At 40.6% G+C, this 22,647-nt stretch overlaps 2 long non-coding RNA genes across 3 annotated transcripts in view; one reads left to right on the forward strand and one right to left on the reverse strand.

Moving 5' to 3' along the window:
- LOC149999434 (uncharacterized) overlaps positions 1-22,647 on the reverse strand; it is a 59,609-nt gene that overhangs the window by 21,660 nt on the left and 15,302 nt on the right. The window contains exon 1 of one of the 2 annotated variants that reach the window (XR_016513397.1): positions 21,877-22,194. The exons of the other annotated variant lie outside the window; for it this stretch is intronic. This is a non-coding gene — a long non-coding RNA (uncharacterized LOC149999434). Of the gene's footprint in view, positions 1-21,876; positions 22,195-22,647 lie in introns of those variants that run through there. 2 annotated transcript variants of the gene reach the window in all.
- On the forward strand, positions 10,584-21,261 carry LOC149999436 (uncharacterized). Its single transcript, XR_016513399.1, has 3 exons — positions 10,584-10,680; positions 18,062-18,257; positions 20,058-21,261. It is a non-coding gene; the product is annotated as an uncharacterized LOC149999436 (long non-coding RNA).

A 22,647-nucleotide genomic window follows, 5' to 3' on the forward strand; every position in this document is an offset into this window, starting at 1 on the left:
CTATTATCTAGCCTTTAAAAGGAATGAAGTTCACATACATAATACAAGATGGTTGAAACTTGAAAACATTATACTAAGTGAAATATGCCAGATGCAAAAGACAAATATTATATGACTTGATTTATACAAAGTGTCTAGAATAGTCAAATTCACAGAGACAGAAAGTAGAACTGTGGTAACCAGGGGCTGGAAGGAGAGGAAAGTGGGGAGTTATTATTTAACGGGAACAGACTTTAAGTTTTGGTAGGTGAAAAATTCTGGAATGGACCATGGTGATGGTTGCACAACAATGTGAATGTGCTTAATGCCACTGAACTGTACAGCAAAAAAAAAAAAAAAAAAAAAAAAAAAAAAAAAAACCAGTGAAAATGGCAAATATTATGTAATATATATTTTACCACAATTTTTATGCGTGTGTGTGCATAGATAGTACACACAGTGTCCTGACCTCACTTGTTTTGTTCATGAAGCAGCTGGTCCATCTTCACAGGTGTGAAAGGATTGTCACTTTCTTTTCTTCAAACCTTCCTTTGAACAGAGAAAAATTAGCATTGGGGGAGACTTGGCACTCACTAGCTTCCAAGTCCTACTTCCCTGTGATTTAAAGAACATTAGTGGATGAAATGCCCAATCTGAAGGGGGAAAGAAAGGTGGGGGAGTGAGAGAGGTTAAAAAATAAGAGGAAAGAGGAGGAGGAAGGAGGAAGGGAAGAGGAGAAAAACCTTAAGAAACTTCAGAGTGCTTATACTTACAGATAAATGAAAAGTTTCTTTTTTATTTGATATATAAACTTGTCCTAAGCAATGCACTCAAAGAGAAAACTCTCAAGCAGCCGTGCTGGGTTTGAAGTCATTTGTCAACTTAATCATGATATATTTCCTTGCCTTGAATAGTGTCAGCTGGAATATGTTACATTCCATGCTAGTAAGGGAATCCAAGTGAACAATTCCCAAAAAAACAATTGTTCTGTCTACAGAGAGTGAAAACCTCCAAACTTTCATTTACTGTTTACAATATTTTTCCATGATCTTCCAATTGGGGAGATATAGTCAAATGGGAAAACAAGGATTGGAAGCTTAAACAGAGTTTTGGAACCAACACAGTGTTGGTTTTAAGGGAGACCAAGATTTCAATCAGAAGGCAATGCTGGGTTTGGTACAAGATATTCACTTAGGGAGAATGGAAAAAAATAATAAGTCAGACCTGATAAAATTTGACACAAACTTAAGAAGTCAAAATGCTTAACTCAGCCTGTTTCCCAAGTACCTGAAATAAATGAATGGTATAATAATGAAATTTTAGCATTCAGCCATGTAATATTTGACAAAGTAATGAAATTAATACCCCAAATTGCAAAAGTATAGTGAATTGTAAAACTGAATATCAATTTGAAGACTATAATAGATTTCAAGTGTAAATTTTTATAATTCTGAAATGGTATTATGTTCATTTACTTCATTTGAAGTAAAATATGTGAACATTCTATTTGACTCATCAAACTTGATGTAACCACCTTATTCATGAATATCCACAACGAAAAACTGAACTTGGCTATAAACTAGTTTCTCTAGTTTCTGAAGGTTATCAGCTATGAATTCTTCTCCCATCTCTTCAAAATTTGGGCCGAATATTAGTATACAACAGGGGGCATATGAATCTATACATGAAAAGTAGGAAACTGGAAATTTCCTGTATCATTTGCATTAACAAAAAATTTCTCATGGGATATACAATGAATTGAAGCAATATTTTTTAAAGAAAATGTATTTTTCTTAATTATAATTTACCAAGCTAATTTCCTCTATTCTTCCTTGTTTGGATGTGAGTAGTTTATTGACAAAAGTACTAAAGAATCACGTCATCTAGTTTTTGGGCATTGGTTTAGAATCTAGACATCTCTTACATTATGCAAATAGAATCATTAGAATTTAACTTAAGTGACTACTCAATGAACTAGATGAGAAGTGAATTAATCCACCCAGGAGACAAGTAAGCATAGGCACAGAGCAGTTGATCCTTGACACACTAACTGTGGCCGTTTGGGTTCATGTGAATTGGAGGAGGATAGAAAAGACTGAATTTGTTGACAAAAATTGCTCGTCACCAAAGACCAGATTTTTTTGCCTTGGATTGTTTTGAAAGGACTTTGCCAGCAATTTAAGAAAGATGATAACTTGGATATTTGCCTATAATTCTTATAACCCCTCCAGGCTGGAGCTAACTATTAGCATTAAAACACTCATGTTAAACTGGTCCTTTGAGGTTTTGTATCTCTAGGCTGACTGAGTCTGCTCCCAATTGCATTTCACCTGAATTCTGAAAGCTACAAGTGTTCTGATATTTTAATGATGTTGAGTCACATTGAGTCAGTCAAGCCAGAAAGCTTTGGGAGTTAGTGGAGAACATTTTGAAATAATCTAAAAAAGAACATGCTTTTTAATTATAAGAGGGTGGAGAGTGAGGAGATTTCTCTCAAGTAATTGGACCCACATGGAAATGAGGCTCTGCAAAAAATGGAATTGTTTTAAAAATATCGGTAGGACGATGTCTAAATATTAAGTCAAACAGTGGCTCCTTACATATTTTAGCCTAAATAGACTCACAAAATCCACTCATTAATCCATTTACTGATGAAAACCCTTGCTGCGTGTTTACTGTGTGCAAAGCACATGGCTGGGTATTAGACAGCACTTAATGTGCAAGGCAAATAAAAAAGAAGTACCCTGTGTCCCTTCTCAGAGTGCCAGTCTTAGAGATGGCCCAACCCATGGACAATTGCCTGTTGCCATCTAGTCTCTCTACCGCTGACATTTTCCCACAATCCAAAAGGATAGAACTGTAGTTCTGAATGACCGTGGAAATATTTCATTGATTTACCCCATTTGCTTTTACAGGCATCAGAAAGAAATTTTGACAGTGGATAGTCACGCACACTGATGACACAGTGCATGGCTTGTAAGTAAACTCATCCCTGTTTTTAAACCCACTGATAAAAACAAACGTTTTGCCTCTTAAGACACACAGTTCAAGAACTAATTTCAACAAGGACCATCAAGTTGGGGACTGAGTCTGATCCAACTTTGTATTTTCAGCACCTTGTGTTGCTCAGAGTAGGTGTTTTGAAATATCTTGTTTTATCTGCACTGCCTGGTATGGCTCAGTGGATTCAGCACTGGCCTGCAAACCGAGAGGTCACCAGTTTAGACACATGCCTGGGATGTGGACCAGGTCCCTAGTTGAGGGCAAGTGAGAGGCAACAGCACATTGATGTTTCTCTCCCTGTCTCTCCCTCCCTTCCCTTTTCTCTAAAAAAGTAAATAAATAAAATATTTTTTTATCTTGTTTTATCTAAAATGAAAGGAGGAAAAAGCTTCTACACAGGGATGTACACAGTAAAGGCTCAGAAGTGTTCCCAGTGCAGTGATCCGTGTAACTTAAAGTTAATTTTGCCACTGTGTATAAACAAAGTCTGACTGAGGTATTTTTATTTCATTTAGTTTGGAAGTCACTCAAGGCAGAGTTCAGAATTAAGAAATTAGATACTATCTTGGATATTGGTAATGGGCCATAAAAAATAAATTAGGTCCTTTAAATTGTCAGTATAAAAAAATCTCCAGAATTTCCAGAGAAGAAAAATGGTGAAGCAAAGTTTTAATTTTTTTTTTTTTTTTTTTTTTACCCAATTGAATCTTTTTAGAATTCAGACAATATAATCAACTCAGAACCTGGTCATAAAAATAAAACTGCCAAAATAATAATATAATATAAATGTTGAATACTTTATTTTTATGAATGTGTTTTTTTAAAAGAAAATAAAGACTCTGCCAATTTATCCCTCAATAACCTTCTAACTGTGTAAAGCATTAAAATAATACATGCTATTTAAAAATTATTAGGAACCCATTAAATTGGCAAGTACTCAGGTTTCATGTATTCAGGATCTTGCTTTGGTGAGAAGCAAATTCTATAAACTCCATACTGGAATTAGATATTTTTGTATGTGAGCAACAGTTTTTTTTATAACTGGAGGGGAAATGTTGCATAAATAAGAGAAAATAATAAATTTTTATCTGTTAAACTCTTCTGTTAGCATAAGCCACCAACAAAACAATCCACAGGGAGGAAAAAGAGATCATCCTTCCATTCATGGATTCTCCCCTTCAAAGGAGTTAGATACACCAAAGGAGAGGACTCTTCTCCAGCTCCTTCAGGGTTAATGGCCATATCAGGAAGTCTTGTTACTGCTGGCTTTATTGTCTACACAAGGCCAGAGTCCACTAGTAAGGGCACATACTGTCACATGCTGTAGGCTCTTTGTGTGTGTATGTGTACATCTCTCCAGCAAATAAATGACAGCCTTCCCAGGGAGTCGTATCTTCTGCTAGGAGGCTGAGCATCTGACCCAGCTCAGAAAGAAAACCCACACAGAGCTGGGAACATAACAGTGCCTGTCCCCCTTTTATCATTTTTTTCTCTTCTGTTGTTTCCCACTTATCACTGGTAAGCACCTCCATATATGTTTACCAGCTGGCATCAGTTATTATAAGAACAGAAGGTAATAAGACTTTTAACTAGAGTGGGCATTGCTTATATGCAATCTACCATGCAAGTCATAAGGGAGACACAGGATGAACGAGGCCTAATTCCTTCCCCCACCACCTCAGTCTAAACGACTGAGCTCAGCTCACCAGCTCACAGGTGATTGGCGACTGGTATTTCAGTCATATTGATTTGTCAAAGTCTTTTTGTTGTTATTGTTGTTGAGCAAGGGGTCATAAACATGGTGAAAAATACAGTGAAAAAAATCAGTGGATCATTCTGTGTTAAATATACTTCATATGAATATTTGCTTATTAAAATGAGTTTTTGTTTTATACAACATTAAAGAACGCATATGACCCTTTCCTTAATTTCTTTTTAATACAGTTCAATGAAAGACCAGGATTTAGTGCCTTGATTTGTTATTTTTTAGCATTGTGGGAATTTTTAGAAACACAAGCATCCTAACTAATAGTAATGGAATGTTTTATTAAATAGTTTTTAAAAGTTAGATATGTTCATAGTTTAGTACAAAAAGGTGACTAAAATGAACAAATCTAATGAAATATCAGTGGTTCCTAGTAAAGACACTTTTAAAAATCCTCTGTGAGCAATAAACTTTAAACACATTTTTCCCCAAAGATCAAAAGATACAAGCTAGGATGAAATAAGGAAAGTCTTAAAAATGAAGGAAATTCTGACACATGCTACAACATGGATAAAGCTTGAAGACATTATGCTAAGTAAAAGAAGCTGGTCACAAAAGGACAAATATTGTACAATGTCCCTTATATGAAGTACCTAGAATAGTCAAATTCATAGAGACAGCAAGTGGAATGGTGAGTCCCAGGGGCTGGGGGTGGGAGGAATGGAGAGTTAGTGTTTAATGGGGACAGAACTTCAGTTTGGGAAGATAAAAAAGTTCTGGAGATGGATGGGTAGTGCTGGTCACACAACAATAAGAATGTACCTAATGCCAATGAAAAATGACACTTAAAGATGGTTAAAATGGTAAATTATATGTGATGTATATTTTACTGCAATTTAAGAAACAAAACTTGCTCCGTGGTGAAGGCAGCCTGACATTGAAAGCAAGTCTTTTCTGCCCTTAATTCCAAAAAAAAGGATTCCTGGGGCTGGGAGAAGGAGAAACAGGGAGGCAAGAATGAGAGGCAGACATGATGAGTTCCTGAGAAAGGGTCATGAACCCTGCTCTTGAGGAATGGGCAAAACCCTTCATACATCTGACAGAGGGAACTCAGACCTTGCTTCCTGGGTAAAGCCAAAGAATGGTAAGAATTCTGAAGAGGAAAAATTATGGCTATTTGCTATGCATTGGCCATCCAGGTCTCACAAGATCCCCAGGCCCCAGTGGGTGTAAGAGCTGCACAGTAATTGCTGTTTCCAGAAGTGGAGAGAAAGTGGGAGAAAGAGGCAAGGGAACTGAAGGGCAGACAGATGGGTCTGAAGGGACCTCACAAGGACTGAACTTATAACTAAGGACAAACCAGGTTGATGGGTAACTCGGTGTCCCCTGTGTGGACAGACAACATGGACAACCAGCTGAGCCTGTCCAGTACATTCGGTGATGTGACAGCAGGGACAAAGTTCCTGAACTGACTGAATGAAGGCTTGAAAAAGTTGTAGCTGCATCATCCAGTTACATTTCTTGCACCCTGAATCTCTAGCCTAATATCAAAAGGCATACTTACATTCCTCCCAGTCACTTGGGACCTTATTAATGACATCCCATGCTAATTTCATACTCATGTGAGAATTTCCATTATTATTGACTTCAGTTAGCATTGCTGGGTGATGTCTTATCTATTGATTCTTTATTTTACCTGGAACAGAGGAAGAAATTGGCTGTCCAATCTCCAAGAATTTGACATTACAAATGGCAGCACCACATCTAAGTGTGTTTACATGAACAAGCAGATAAAAGATGGAAGCTTGGAACACTGCCTCCTATGGCTCTTCCAGCCAAGCTCCCTTCATCAAGAGGAAAGAAAATTGTAGCTCACTGCCAGTTACTCTCTTACCTTACGTCCCACACTTGGACCTTTCAGAGTTAGGACACCCTGCTGCAATGAGCTTTTGAGTAAGTAATTGCCTGAAACATGTGTGGTCCAAAGGTTGAGCTCTTTATAAAGATGTGGCTTATATTTTTTTAGTAAAAGGGGAAAAATATTCACAGCAATGTTTTCTTCCCAGCTTCTCTTCCCTGTTAGGTAAATGCTTTTCTTGTGTCAGTCACAAAATGTTTCCACAAGGTGCATCAGTAGAACATCTGTCCACGGAGAGCTGAAATAGTCTCGCCTCCCAAAGCAGCAGAGCCCACACAGAAGCAGCTTTCAAGGGTAGGTGACTATTTTCTGTTTGGGCATGAAAAAACAAAGGTGAGTTGAATGAATATGATTAAACTCCTGGCCTGAGCTATTTTGCACATGGCCTTGTTTTTGTTTTTCTTTAAAAGAATGATTCTAAACCCTAGTGACTGTTTTTGGCTTCCCCAAACACTTGAAAATTTAAGCTAATTAGAAAAACATAACTTGTACTTAATAAAGCTTTAATCTGCTGATATCAATTTAATATGATTTTTCCCAGTGTTAACTTCAAGTTCCCAAGTCTCATGGAATAGGCGGCTCACAAAGAATCCCAATCTCTTCATGTCACTAATTCTACTGCAGATAAGTGTTCCCTGGGCTCTGCAGGCAAATCCTTGTAATCCTGGGAATGTAGTCCTTAAGTAACTAACTTCTTGCTGGAAAAAAACTACCAGTCCTGGTCTTCATCACATTTCTATACTCTACTCAGTCCAGGTTTGGGCAGTTTCCAGTGTTCCTGTGTCTAGAGACGTCAGCTGCCTATAAGACTTCTGAATGTTGTAGTTTTCCACACATGTCTGTTAGGGTGCGTCTCACAGTTTTAGCTCTCCCTCTTGCTGGCTCTTGTGTTCTCCCTTTCCTCTCTCACCCTGGGAATTAAAGGTATGTGCTCCACAGTCTCAGTAACACTGCCTTTTAAGTGAGACCACAGTCCAAAATAACAAATGAGATTTTCAACAATGTTTGAAGTGGGTACGAGCCATGTTGTACATTTCAAGACTGATATTCTTGCAGAAGCCATTGTGGAAGATGACGAAAGGCAAATGAGTCACAGATGAGGGTGAAACAAAAACAAATGAAATGAAGAAAATGAACAGACACCAATTTTAGAAATGATTTTCTATTCCTAATTAGGCTTGATACCACCATGTTTGGTTACTGGTGTGTTTTCACTCACATCTTTTGACCTTCTTAAAAAAAGGAAACAAATAAGTCACTTCAAGGTGCCCACATTTCAGTTGCAATGTGTGGCGTAATTAGTTCATGGTAAGAGTCTAGTAGCCCACACCTACCATAATACCTGGCTTCTTGTATGCTGTGTACTACCAGAATCTCATTTCATTACTCATGGAAATATAACATTCACTTGCACAGCATTCTGCATTGCTCCATTTCAGAACTTGGCATTTGATAGTCATAAAATCAGATGAGTGATTAAGAGAACCACAACACACAGCTCTTGGAACCCACTAATGCCCAACTTACTAGCCCAAGTATGCATGACAACTGTAAACCCAAATGGTACCCCAAATGACAAAGAAGTGAGCAGAGGATGAATAATTACCTAACAGCCTAATGCAGACATTGGTTTGTTTTCATAATTTTAGGCTAAATATACACAGCTTGATGAAAGCTTTGAAAAAGTGAGTATAGCCTTGACCGGTGTGGCTCAGTTGGTTGGGCATGATCCACAAAGGAAAAGGTCACCGGTTCGATTCCCAGTAAGGGTTCCTGGTTGGGGTGTGTGCAAGAGGCAACCAATTGATGTTTCCCTCTTGCATCAATCTCCCCCCCTTCCCCTCTCTCTAAAAATAAATAAGATCTTTTTAAAAGGAAAGAAAAGGTGAGTATAGTTTTTTATAAAAATCAAAAGCACAAGCAGTTGTTTTTTTTTTTTTTAAACTTACTTTAGAGAACTGGATTATTTTCATGGTGCCAAATTATCACCCCACAGGTGACTTGCTAATTGACAAAGGGAAAATGCACCTTACTAGTGAAGAGAGTTGTAGTTGCCACCACTTTATGCAGGGCTCAAACACAGCATCACCAATAGTGGGCATCCAGGCTAATTGTTCTGCCGATGTCACTGACTATGAAGTAGATCGTCTCACTTATGGAGTATTCTTCAAAATGTGTAACCTGAGTTTCATCAAGGCTTTACATAGATCCAAAGGATAGGCAGAAGATGGAGGAACAAGTTAAAGCACTATGAAAAAAGGATGCAGTTGCTGCCTCCTGAGACTCAATGGTTTGGCTGAACTAAGTGGCTGGGTTGGTGAAGAATGGGGTGGTCTGTGGGCTTCACTTTAAAACTGGTTTCTCTTTTCTGTCCTAAAGGCTTGGACAGAAAGAGCCCAGAGGCCTGAGAGGGGGGAAACCTAAAATATTTCCCTCAGCCCAAACTAAGTATAATGGGCAAAAGGGTTTTGGACAGGTGAGATGTACCTGGCACACCTTCCTCCAAAGAAGTCCTTCTTTTCCCTAATGTGGGACATTGAAAAATTAATACCTGTCTTTTGTTATCTAGTGGTTATGGATTGAATGATGTCCTTTAACCCTGTTGCCAAATCTGCTGCCTCCAGAATACAACAAGAATGCCAGCCTGTTAAATCAAGCATGCCGTTGTCCAGGGACAGCCAAGCAACCTGGAGTCTGCACGATCCTTCCCCATGTGGGAAGGCCACCCTCCCCTCCACACCCCCACTCTTATTAGGGATTTCAGGACCCACGGGTAGGTAGGACGACATCCATGTCCAGCTTGAAGCAGCTAGAGGAGCTCCAGACCTTTGCCCATTGTCCTTTATAAGATTATAAAGGGTCTTAAGTCTGAGAGGGAGGGATTGTTATTTTTTATTGTTAAAATAATTAATTAATTATTTTTAAAAAGAAGAATATATGAAAAGGTGAGGCAGGAGAGCTTGTACATACGACCCATGGGCATGAACTTGGGGGGGATTGTTGGGGGAGGGGTGGTACTGGGCGGAGGGGAGCAAAAGGGAAAAAATTGGAACTATTGTAACAAGATAATAAATAAAATATATTTAAAAAAAGAAAAAGATAAAAGGATGCAGAAGTGGAGAATTGGAGCATTCTATAAGGAACTGACCTCACCTCTTCAGAAAGTCAATAGCATGGAAAAGGGTGTGTGTGTGTGTGTGTGTGTGTGTGTGTGTGTGTACATGCACAGGGGATATCCTAGGTTAAAAGAGACTGAAGACATAATACAGTTTACCCTTGAACCATATGAGGCTCTAATCCCTGCTCAGTTGAAAATCCATGTATAACTTTGGACTCCCCAGTTGTCCCTTGACTTCTGCAGGGGACTGATTCTAGGCCCTTCACAAATACCAAAATTCATAGGTGATTAAGTTTCTTATTTAAATGACATTGACCAATGAATTCATAAAATCAGCCCTCAGCATCCACAGATTCCCAACCTTGGGAAAATACTGTCTTGATCTGTGGTTGCCTGAGTTCATGGACATGAAACCCAGGGATAAGGCTATGATGTCACTAGGCAATAGGAATTTTTCAGCTTCGTTATAATATGACCACCATCACATATGCAGTCCATCATTGACTGAAACATCATTATGTAGAGTGCATGACTATAGTTATAGGTGTTAGTGAAGAAGCATTTTTCTGGCGTGGTAGATTAGATACAGAAGTTGTAGCAACTCCCTTCTAAAGGTATTGACTATTTCCTCACCCCTTGATCTGGGCTGGTGTTGTGACTTGCTCTGACCAATGGAATGAAGGAGAAGTGATGGTATGTGACTTCCGAGGGTTAGTTTTGAAGCTTTTGCTCTCATTCTCTTGAAATGCTGCTCCCACCATATAGATTAGCACTGGCTTTCTTGCTGGAGAGAAGTGGCTCAGCTAACAGCCAGCAACAACCAGCAAACATGTGACTGTGGCTGTCTCAGACCAGCTAGCTTCAGTTAAGCTATCAAATGGCTAATGCTGCCTGCATGATCCCAGATGAAATCAGCCAAAGAACCACGCAGCTGAGCCTAGCACAAACTGCAGAACTGTGAGCAAATTAATGGTAGCTGTTTTAAGCCACAAGTTTGGGACAGTTTGTTATGTGGTAATATCTAAATACTTTAAGATGGTATTTAGGTTTTATTGAATTCTCAAAGATAATGAATTACTGAATATGAATTATTTAAAATTTTGTGTTTCCATGTCTCTACTCTCTTCATAGGCTATGTCATTTAACTTGGCAAATTTTGCATTCAAACTGCATTTTCTAGAATTCTAGAATTTTTAAACAGAAGAATCAGCAGGTCTTTGAGTCTGTAGTTCAAAGACTTTTTCCGCTTTCTTTTTGAGAAAAAAATGTGGACAGTGTTCAGGCACCTCTTTCATTCTCCATATTTTTAAAAGATTAAAGCAATGTCATCTGAAAATTCTATTAATATTCTGGTTTGTTATAAGTTGTTTGAACTTCTTTAGGACAACTAGCATTTGCTCTTAAGTAACCTTACTCTTCAATTCCCTTTACCAAACTCTGCCCCCTGCTTTCTAATCTAAAGAGTAAAATTGAGTCTGAGGGTATGGCCGCCTGTAACTTCCCCATTAACCTAATACTGAGAAAATACCAGCACAGTCCTTGGATAGATTTTATACTTGCTTCTGTTTCAAACTGTCCTCTTTACCATCTAAATTCTTCTGTATTCAGTCCTACTGACTTTTCTCTCATATTACTGGTAGATTTTTAAAAATCTATACTAGTTTTTCTAGATCATCTTTCACATTTTACATGCCCCATTTAAAACTATATGTTCTCAGCGGCAGCTTCTTGCATGAAGACACTAAATCTTTTTTGCTACCTTTTTCCATTTTATTTTCTTCTTCTTCCCTCCACCCAACACCCCTGCTTTGGACCATCTACAATAGTAGCATCAGAATTTTATTTTGAGGAATCTCCCCTGCTTCGTTTTGAACTTTCAGACTGGGAAGTCAAAGTCAGGCTTTTATAATTTCCTGAGATTTTTTAAAGCTTAAACTAACTGAGTGTGTGTCTGGCAGTGACCACATCCCTGTGGAATTTTCTGATGGCCAGGTGGCCCTCTTCCAGGATTCCTGTCACCCCTGATTTTCCATTTGGGGCCTCTGACTTGGCCAGAATTAGAAGCAGGGTGTTAATCCTCTTCATCACTTCCTTTCCCTTATGAAAGATGAAATTATCATTTGGGTTGGTGATTCCCAACCTGGGTGCACATTCAAATCACTTGGGGGCACTTTTAAAATGTCTGGGGCTCTACCCTGGGAGATTCTACTTTAATTAGAATGAGTGGAGCCTGCCTGTCATTTTTTCTTTTTTCTTTTTTCTTTTTTAATTCTGGGATTATTCTAATATATAGCCAGGGCTGAGAACTCTAATTGAGGCAAATCATGGCTTCATCAGATGTTCTGAGTTTAGAAATAAAACAGCTGGCTGATTCCTGGATAGTTCAAGGCCCCATCATGAAGATTTTGAATGCTTCTCTAGTCCATTAAGTTTCTACACAAGCAGTCTAGTTCTAGCATGTCTAAACAGTATAATGACAATCAGAACCATGCTATTACTTTCTGATTGTTGATGTTAATCTCAACACAGCTCTAACATCTTTAAACAAGGTGAAGCTAGACAGCCAAAAGTCCACTGAGAAGTTCAGAAGACAGTTTGGGACATTTGCTTTTCTGTAATTCCAAATAAAGATAAATTACATTGCTCTTGGTGGTTTTTTCTTATTAGTAAAGAGAGTAGTTTGACAAAGGAAGTGTATTTAAAATGAAAAAATAAAACACATTTTTTTCACCTTCTCTGGTCAGTTTCCAGATACAAATTCTGTGTTAATCAAAATGCAACTGAGATGTCAAATACATTAGATTTTTTGAAAACTCTCTCTTGCTACACATTGCACACATCACACATGTGGGGTTTTGAACATTTTAAGTTCTAATTGGTAATTATTATCACCAAGTATGGAAATATAATTTTTTATGAAGCTATTGTTCTCTTTTCACAGTCAAAATGGCCTTGTTTCTAGTTAGTGCCACAGCTGATTTTGGTGTCATTCTCAGAGGTAAACTAAGTGTCAGCCAAACTGGGACATTTAAGAGTAAGTGGCAAAGTCAACCTTGAAGCTATGTGATTTGGACTGAACATGTCTCTTCATAGTACTTACTGAAGGCCTGGCTGCGCCTTGACCATCACAGCATATGCTGGGAATGAACGAATGTGATGATGGAATTTGGTAGGCACTATTAGACATTACAGGCACACAGGGGGAATTCAGCCTCCTGTGAATCAGAGATGACGGTGGGAGAATAGGAGGATGTGTTTTCCTGAATGCTTGCTCAAGGAATAAAAGTCATACAGTGTTCTAAAACTCTAGCTCTAATCTGTTCTGAGTTAGCTGCATAGAAACTGCTATCTGGGGACAGTAGAAGTCCAGAGGTATGCTCTGTAGGAATCTAAAAACAGACAACTAAAAGGATAAGCAACATTCTCATGTTCAAATACTACAACTGCTTTCAATCACTCAAGCGCTTTCGGAATCACATGCATTTTTGTCAATAATTCAGTTTTGCAAATGTTTTGCAATATGGTTTTGCTGACAAACTCTCAATAATGTATTTTTCCACTTTCTAAAGAAAGCACATGTAGAAAAATGGTGTCAGATAACATTAAAGGGTGTGCTTTGAAACTGTGGACACTAGGAAAACTAGCATTGGTTCTCTCTCCAACTCTTAAGTCATGCCATCTTGAGCTGGGATTGCAGGACCCTGAAAGCAATGCATGAGAAGAGGGTGGAATGAAAAAGAATGCCTGACAAAACAAGACAGCTCACAGCAGAGTGAAGACAGCAGAGCCAGGGTTTCCTAAAATTGGTAGGCTTAACTCTCACTCCAGACTAAGAGTAATTTTAACGTCTCTTTCATTTTATTCAGATGGACATACCTAAATACACAGAAATGTTTTATCATCCACTGCCAAATAGCAACACTAAAACCAACATATACTTTTTGTTTTGTATCTGCAAAAATGGCAAACTCATGCACAAGTGTTTATGGAAGTTACCAAAAAAATTGTCACATTTCTGCTCCTTACCAAATTGTACAGTCTTTCTAAACAACTCTATTGACTCTCCTGGAGAAAAGAGAAGAACCCCACTGCTTCAAATTAAGGTCCACACATTGGCAGAGGAATCACTGGTTATGACTGATTAAAAACAGATTGGGGAGACTTCTGGCCAAGATGGAGGCGTAGACAGACACACTGAATTTCCCTCCACAACTAAGAAGGAATATAACTACCTCAAACTAGAAACAACCAGAAGTTCCGGAAAATCAAACTGCATGGAAGTTCAACAGACAAAGATATAAAGAAGAAACATTCATCCAGACAGGTAGGAGGGGCAGAGCCCGGGTGGAGAGGACACGGTGTGGTGGCAGCAGCGGTGGCAGCGGCAGGTGGGCAGAAAGCACAGACACAGGTTTTAAAAAGTCAGGAGGGACACCTGGGGAGCATTCCCAGCTCCTCACCGGACCTCGCAGCTCATGGTCCCAGCACTCGGGAAAATCAAGCCTCATTGCTTCTGACTGTGCAGACCAGTGGGGGTTCGGGCAGAGGTAGAAACTGCCAGTCTCAGCAGGGACCCCTTGTTTAACGGGCCCCCACAGTCCTAGAATGTCTGCAGACCCACCCACTCTGGGAACGATGGCCAGGGCAGCAGCTGGAGAGGCACCATTTCGGTGCGGAAGTGGGAGAGGTGCCTGGAAAAGGGGCGAGTGCTGGGCATGCAGAATTGTTCCCTCTCGGACCCTTCCCCCACATACAGCACCACAACGTGGTGAAACAGGTCACCCTGTACTGATGAATCCCTAAGGCTCCGCCCCTTACAACGCAACAGAAGCGACAGCTCTACCTGGGATGTGGAGGCAAACAAACACAGGAGCCTGTCAGAATGAGGAGACAGAAGTATGGCTCAAAAGAGGGAATGGATCAGGGTTCCAGTGGGAGAACTAAGCGACGAGGAGATAGCCAACCTAACAGATGAGCAGATAGACAACCTAACAGATGCAGAACTCAAAATACTGGTGATAAATTTTCTCACAGGCTTGACAGATATGCTTGAGTATGGCAAACGCATAAGAGAAGAAGTGAAGGCTATGCTAAGTGAAACGAAGGAAAATCCACCCAAAACCAATGGTGAAGGGAAGGAAACTGGGGTTCAACTCAATGATTTGGAACATAAGGAAGAAAAAAACTGTCAACCAGTGCAGAATGAGGAAGCAAGAATTGAAAAAAATGAGGAAAGTTTCCAAATTTTGCGAAGGAGATAGACATATAGGTCCGGGAAGCACGGAGGGTCCCAGTTGAAAGATAAAGACAGAGTCCTGGGGACAGCAAAAGAGGGGCAGAGAGATGCCCACAGGGGGCTGCCTATAGGACTATCAACTGATTTCTCTGAGGACACTCTGCTGGCAGGAAGGGACTGGCAAGCAGTATTCAATGTGATGAAATGCAACCTGCAACCAGGATTACTCTACCCAACAAAGCTATCATTTGGAATGGAAGGGCAGATGAAGTGCCTCCCAGACAAGGTAAAGCTAAAGGAATTCATCATCACCAAGCCATTATTATATGAAATGTCAAAGGGACTTACTTAAGAAAAAGAAGATCAAAACTATAAACACTAAAATGACAACAAACTCACAACTTTCAACAACTGAATCTAAAAATTAAAAATAAAAAATCCAACTAAGCAAATCAGAATAGGAACAGAATCATAGCTATAGGGATTTTTTGGAGGATTATCAGCTGGGAGGGGGAGGGGGGAAGGGGGGAAGAGGAGAAATGGTGCAGGGACTAAGAAGCATAATCAGTTGGTACAAAATAGACAGGGGGGTGTTAAGAATAATATAGGAAAGGGTGAAGCCAAAGAACTTATATGCATGACCCATGGACATGAACTAAGGGGGGTGGGATTGCTGGAGGGAAGTGGGGTACCTGGCAGAGGGGAGCAAAGGGGAAAAAATTGGAACTACTATAACAACATAATCAATAAAATATACTTTTAAGAAAACAGATGGGGTGTTTCTTCAGTTAGGAATAAGTACATTCATTTTGTAAATGGTTTTCCATAGGAAAACAGGCATGTTCACATCTTTCTTTAGTAATGCAGGGAAAAAACATAGTACCTCTAATGTTTTACTTTTATGTGCAATACAATCAATCTCCAAATTTCATCCTAACCCAGTAGGCATGCGTTCTTCCCTTGGTACAATTCAACCAGGATGGCATAAAATGGGGATCAAAAGAAGACATTGCACCTATCTCTTCACTTGAACACAGTCAGTGTAAATTAAAGTGTCAAACTTCATTTTGATGAGACAGGCTTGAAAGTCAATACTGTTTGGGTAAAAAAGAGGTTAATGAGGAAAATGTAATCCCCACTCAAATGCCTTTGGAATGCAAAGCCACATTTATTTGCATGTGTGGTATCTGTAAAAGGTCCAAGGAATTTTGTTTTTGGTGTTTTGAATTGTTTATAATGTATTTTCTTTTTATTCCATCGACTAACAATTCCCAGAAATGATGGAAATCAAAAGACAGAAAAATGTAAATGCATTTGGGTTCTAAGAAAATTACCAGTTGCCACATCAGCTCTAGCCGCAGTTTATAAAGCAGGTGATTATGGAGACAATAAAGAAAAATGTTATTAAATCAGTAACAATTCCTTGAATCTTGCCAATTCTGTGATAGCGCCTAAAAGTCTGACACTCCAAAATATTCCATGCCAAATTTTGCAATAAAATTTTACTAATAATCATGCTCATTTGCAAGCATACAGTTCAGATACTCAAGGCTGCAGGACATAGGGCACACTGGGTAATTTCTTTGACGTTGTTATGTTTCATTAAATCATTTACCAAAATAAAACAAATCTATTATTTTAAAATCAACCCTGAAAGGATTACTAGCTTTTCAATAGACCAGTTTTTCAACACACTTTTAAGTTGTTTTCTTGCACATTTCAGGGTCAGGAACTGCTTCATTAAGAACACTGGGTTTCAGAGCAGCCCCGTTTTCCTCAGGCGGAGCAGCCAGAGCGGCCAGGCCCTCAGAGCAAGGGCCATCTTGGCAGAAAGTCAGTCATATTAATATTCAGGCTTCAGTTCCCATGTACCATGGAGTCACCACCCTATTGCGGCAATATGATAGTTACTTTTCTTTCATGATAAGGGTTAGGATTATCATTGCTTAAACTTACATTTGAATGCCTTGATCAATTTGAATGTTTCCTCTAGGCTTTTAAAGTTGCAAGAATACAAAGGAGACAAAAATTAACATTTTTACAGCCTCTCCTAAGTCGTTTATTTCTGGCAAATTATTTTAGGTACATAGAGCACTGATTTTCAACCTTTTCCATCTCGGGGCACACATAAACTAATTATTAAAATTCTGAGGCACACCAAAAAACATAGTATATTTTTTGACAACTGTTGGAAACAAGGACATAGTGACTCCCAAACCAGTAAAAAGTCATTGGTAACAAAGGGCATATGTAATTAAAGGGTCTTAAGGGCAAATGTAATTAAAGGATCTCTGAGAAGGGAGTAGACAGCATTAGCATATTCACAAATCACAATAGGAGCATTTAGATGAACGTGTTAGATTGTAACTCTGGAGTATCCGGTCATGGGTCATGGAGAAACGGGGAAGAAGGAGAGGGGAGGGCAAACTAGTTGCGTTAGGGCGGGGAAGCTAATCGCTCTCACTTTAGGGGGGCAATTTCAGGGTGGGGAAGCCAAGACTATAAAACCAGGTTCCTTTGTCTATTTGGGGCGCACATTCTCCTGGCTGTGAGGGTGTGCCCGGCTCTGCAGACTCGTGAATAAAGGCCTCGCTTTACTGCTCAAGTCCTGTGTCCCGGTTTTTATTGTGAGCGTTTCTCACACAACCTGACAAAAAATAGGTATAATTTAGATTCACTTACACCGATGACTATTGTTGTGTTGGCTGTTGTCATTTTTTATTTGGCAATCTAAGGGAAAAGAGGTCAGTGCCCCTGACTAAACAGTTTTAAAAATTCTTGAGGCACACCAGTTGAAAATAGCTGACACACACTGATAAAATTCTACAGTTACAAAATCCCTTCAGGAACCTCTATTTCCTTCGCTTAGAGTTTTCAAGGGAAACTCCTTGAGGGTAATTCTTTGCACTCCTTCCCTCCTCATGCAAGGAAGAGCAGTGATTTGATTGGTATTTGGAGGAAGACACTGAGCATGCCCAGTCTGGCTTTCAAACCAAATGATGTCCAGGAAGAGAAGTGTCATTTATTAGGCCTCTAGAAACTCAACCGCTTCACAGAAGTAAATTAACTAATACAAAATTTATATTTTTAAATATGTTTTAGCCACATGTTCATCCTGGATTCCTACAGCCCTGCTCCACATTGTTCACTCTGGGCCCAGGCTGGGGAGCAGCCCCTATCTGCACCATTGCTGGTATGGGATTAGGACTGAAGACCAAGGGGAGCCATTTCCACTCACGCTTCATTGGCCAGGTGCAGTGCCGCAGAGTAGGGATGTCTACTGCCCCTGCAGAGAGGGGTAGGTACCATACATTTGTGGACAATGACATAGTTACGAGGGCCATCAGTTACTTCTGACAAAAATCAGTTCAGTGACATATATTCACTCTTATCTCTGCTCAGCAAGAATTGATGAGCTGAAGGATCAGCTCCTGAATAAAATCTGCAGGTTTGGGGTGCTAAGGGGGAGGGATGAGGGTTTGGGCAGGGAGACAGACAGTAGAGGCGGCCCTATTTTCTTCAGCTGCAGCGTAGCTTGGCAATGTCCATCTAGCTCTGGGTTCACACTGAGGAAAGCAGACTTACCCAAGTAACTTCTGTTCACCCTCAGGCTGGAAAAGGAAAACTCACTATCTTCCCTTAAGTAGGTTGTAGCCTCACTGGGAAGTGAGTGTCCAGAAATTACAGCAGAGTACAGGACTATATACAATCAAGTATCAAAATGCGCAAACAAATATTTTTTGCCAGAACTCTCCAAAAATTGCCTTTTTTCCTGCTTTGCTGTGAAAATCCAAAAGGAAAGCCAGTGGAAGTGAGGCTTTGTGGTGAGAGGTAGGAGATGAGAGCGATCCAGCACATGCATCCCTTCAGCCTATGGTTTGTGAATGGCAGGCACATTCTCCTGGATTGGGCTCACCAACCCCAAATTTCTCCTGGCTGAGGACAGTCATCTCACCACCTGCAGGGTCCATACAGTTCCGTGCCTACACTAATCAAGACCTCAGGCGCAAAGCACTAACATACTCATTCCCTGCACCAGCCAGGGTTCCATACGGAAAACACTAGATCTTTCTAGCTCAGAGGGATTTAGTACAAGTTATGAAGTGAAAGAGCTGGAGGAGAGGAGTCACCAACCATCAGAGCCCCCTGCACCCACGAGGCTGGTGACTAGTCAGTGGACCATGGAATGCGGCCACTGCCCATACTCATGCCTTCCAGAGTCTTCCTGTGTACCTGCAAAGCTGAGGAAAAAGACTGTCCTCTTTTCTGTCTTTCACATGCCATGTGACTGCATTTCATTATGAGAAGGTAAATGTCATTCTGAACTCCTGCTGTAGAGGTGATTGGGAATGATTGTTTTCATGCTTCTTGGCCCTGCAATACAAGGTGGTGGGGAAACCTAGGCATACTAAGTTCTGTAGACAATAACTAGCCACTGTTCTCCTACAGGGACTTGACTGTGAATCACTCTCCTTAGTGGTTTGTCCAAGAATAAGGTGCCCCAGAACCCATATTCTCTCAAGATGGAGAGACCCAAAACTAACCACTGAGAGCCAGTGTTATGATCCAGTCACCTTCCTCCAAATCTGATACCCTGGAAGTGTTGCGTGTGAGGGAACTGGTTTAGAGGGGAGCAGTGTGCTTGGAATTAAGGTGGTATTAAGGCTAAGAACTCAGGAGCATTTTCATCTTGCCCTGCCAGTCACCGTCCCACTCCACGCCCTTCTCAAGATTTTATAAGCGATGGTTCTCAAGGGCTGGTCCTGGGCCAGGAGTATCTGCATCCCTTAGGAACCTGTTAGAAATACAAATTTTCAAGATGCACCTCAGAAATGGTGAATCCAAAGGAGAAGTGGAACCCAGCAGTCTGTGTTTTATAAAGCCCTCCAGGTGATTTTGCTTCCCCCTAAAGTTTCAGAACAACTGCTGCAGGAGATAGATATTTCTGAAACAACAGAAAATGGGCAATAATGTCTATGTGATTACTAGGGGTGAAAAAGGAATAAACCTCAGTGTGGAGCTCTAGTCAGGCTAAAATGGAACCTGTGCCTAGATCCATCTCCCCCAAAGACTAAATCTGTATCTCCTTTCTGTATAGGTGACCACGCGGTACAGGAACCCAAAACCATGCCAGGTGAAGGGAAACAGGGTCACACCCAAGCTGGATCTTGGCTCAGCTAACCAATCCTAATATCTGAAGTGGAAGAAAGAGAAGGTTGACATTCCTGAGGGCAGGCTCTAGCAGGTTCTCTTACCAGGAAATAGGAGAAAGAACCAAAGAGCCGTCGCCTTTTAACGCAAAATGACCTGCCCCCTAGTAAATAGGGCTTACTCAGCGTCCTGAAACTTGAACAGTAAAAGTCTATCTGCACTTCTTCAACACAGAAGAGGAGAAACAGAAGCATTCCTCACCTCCAACATCAACCACTGAGCTCCTAAATTGCTTCCCACGGTTCAAGATTTTTTCTACTTTCCCCTGTTAAGATAATGAATCCCCATCCCATCCCAAAATTTCTGACTTCAGCCAATCTCTTCCCACTCCATATTCCCGAATGAATAAGGAGAGTTCTGCTTTAGTCTTTGCTGCAGAGTTCTTATTCAACTCTTCCTATTGTCTGCCACCAGTCTTCTCTGAGGCCTGGGGCTTTGTGTCACTATTGCCGGTCCTCTCCCTGGGGCCTCCCTGGATCTCCTATCCAGTATTATAATGCTTTCATAACCAGGAAAGAACCCACTGTGCTGAGATTTTAACAACTGAATGCCCATCTCCCAGTCTCATTTTCATTGAGGGTTGTTTTTGGTGTGAAGTCTACAATACTCATTTAGCTCAGTGTCATGCATCAGGGGGTAGCAGGCGCCTCAGCTTTGCACCCCAAACCCAAGAGCTTAATGATGATTGATACCTTGTTTGAGAAACACAAATTTTTCTAAAACCATGGCTTTCAAACTTTTTAAAAATGTAATTCATAAGAAATACATTTTACATCGTGACCCAGTACATATGTGCGTGTGTGTGAAAAGAGATTTTTGAAAGGATATTCTTACGGTCCTTCTGACATCTTGTTCTTTCCTGTTTTATTTAAAAAATGCTAGTGAAATCCCATAGTCTTGATTTCACGAGTTACTAATGGTTGATAGCCTGCAGTATGAAAAACACTGCTCTGAAGTGCACACTGCAATAAACACAACACTGGCACCACTAAAAAAAGCAGCATTAATACCACACTGTCATCATTACTAGCATTGCTAAGTGCTCTATGTATTTGTCTGTATGTTACTGTCATTTCAATTAAAATCTTCAAATTGCTATAAGCCATAATACCAACTTTATTCTCTTAGTATTGCAGTGAATTTTTTTAAACCACTTTTATTGAATTCATCTTAACTTCAAGTTTGGTGCTAATTTGCAGCAGAGAACATGTGGAAGGCTCAATTTTTATTACGAGATTAGCAGCTATTTTCTAAGTTTCAACAAACATTTTTATTCAATGAAGTTTGGTTTAAATCAAGCAAATCAATATAATCGATACAATTGCATAATGGAGTCTTTCCCTTCTCCCTGTGAAATAACAGTAGTTCAAAGACTGTTTAACATTTCAAGGATTAAAAAACGAGGTTTGAAAACCGAACCGTGTGCCTAATAGATGAAGAGCCTGAGTTGTCATAGGAGGAAAGATCTCCTTTCAGACCTGGGAGGATTTTTGTCTCTTTATAACCATGCACCTACTCTGTCACTTAGGGACAGGTACACACAACACCCGAGACCCGATTCCGTACCCATAGCTGTGCTCACACCGAGGCGCGCGCGTGCCCTCGCGGCTCGGCCCTTCTTCCGCAGCACAGACAGATACAGGATGCCGGCCGACTGGAACCGGCCTTCACCTCTCCTCGCTCGCCTTCTCCAAATCAAAACCCACCGTAAGCACAGCGAAGAGCGAGGAAACCTCATGGCTTTAATTACTTCAATTCCCCAAAGCTCCATGTGGCACACAGGACACCTCATTTCCCTTTAGGCTGGCCGTCTTCCTGCGAGGGGTGCGGAAGAAGAAAAAAGCCAAGCTCCATTTCCAAAGGGCGGAGGGCGCAGAGGGAGCGCGCCAGTCGGGGTCTGTGCTCGGTCTTCCACCCAGCGCTCAGCTTAGCACCGGCGGGGAGCTCCTCCCGCTCCAGCAGGGCTTGAGAGTTGGCGCCACCTGGCTTCTTAAAAAAGAACCAAAGGCTGAAGGTAGATGAGGTTGAACATGGGCCCGTGTTCTCTCCTTTTTCTACCGCGGGCAACAGCGCAGGGAAGAAAACCGCAGTGTGCTTTCCATTTCAAAGTCCCCAGAGCATTTGCGCAACCGCGCAGCTGGCAACGCAGAGCTGCCGTAGGAGAGGCAATTACCTTCCCGGGAATCGAAAACACAGGAACTCCCCTATGTTAGAATAGCTGATTCCCAATTTAAAGCAGATCCAAAGTGCACAAAGAAATGGCAACTCAAAGCAGCATAAATAAATAAGCACTGGTCAATTTACGCATTGGTCAGCTCTGACTGCTTTGCACAGATCACCTAATCTGCACAAACTTCCTACACAGACCCGGGGAAAAGAAAGAAAACAGGAGAAAGAGCATCCTAAGGTTCTGACATCCACTTGGTTGCAACATTGGAAAGGAGGCAGGTTGTGAAACGGATCCCCTATCCTTCGAT

The sequence above is a fragment of the Furipterus horrens genome, unplaced genomic scaffold (genome assembly GCF_987537825.1).
Source record: "Furipterus horrens unplaced genomic scaffold, mFurHor1.1.pri manual_scaffold_10, whole genome shotgun sequence".
NCBI lineage: Eukaryota > Metazoa > Chordata > Mammalia > Chiroptera > Furipteridae > Furipterus > Furipterus horrens.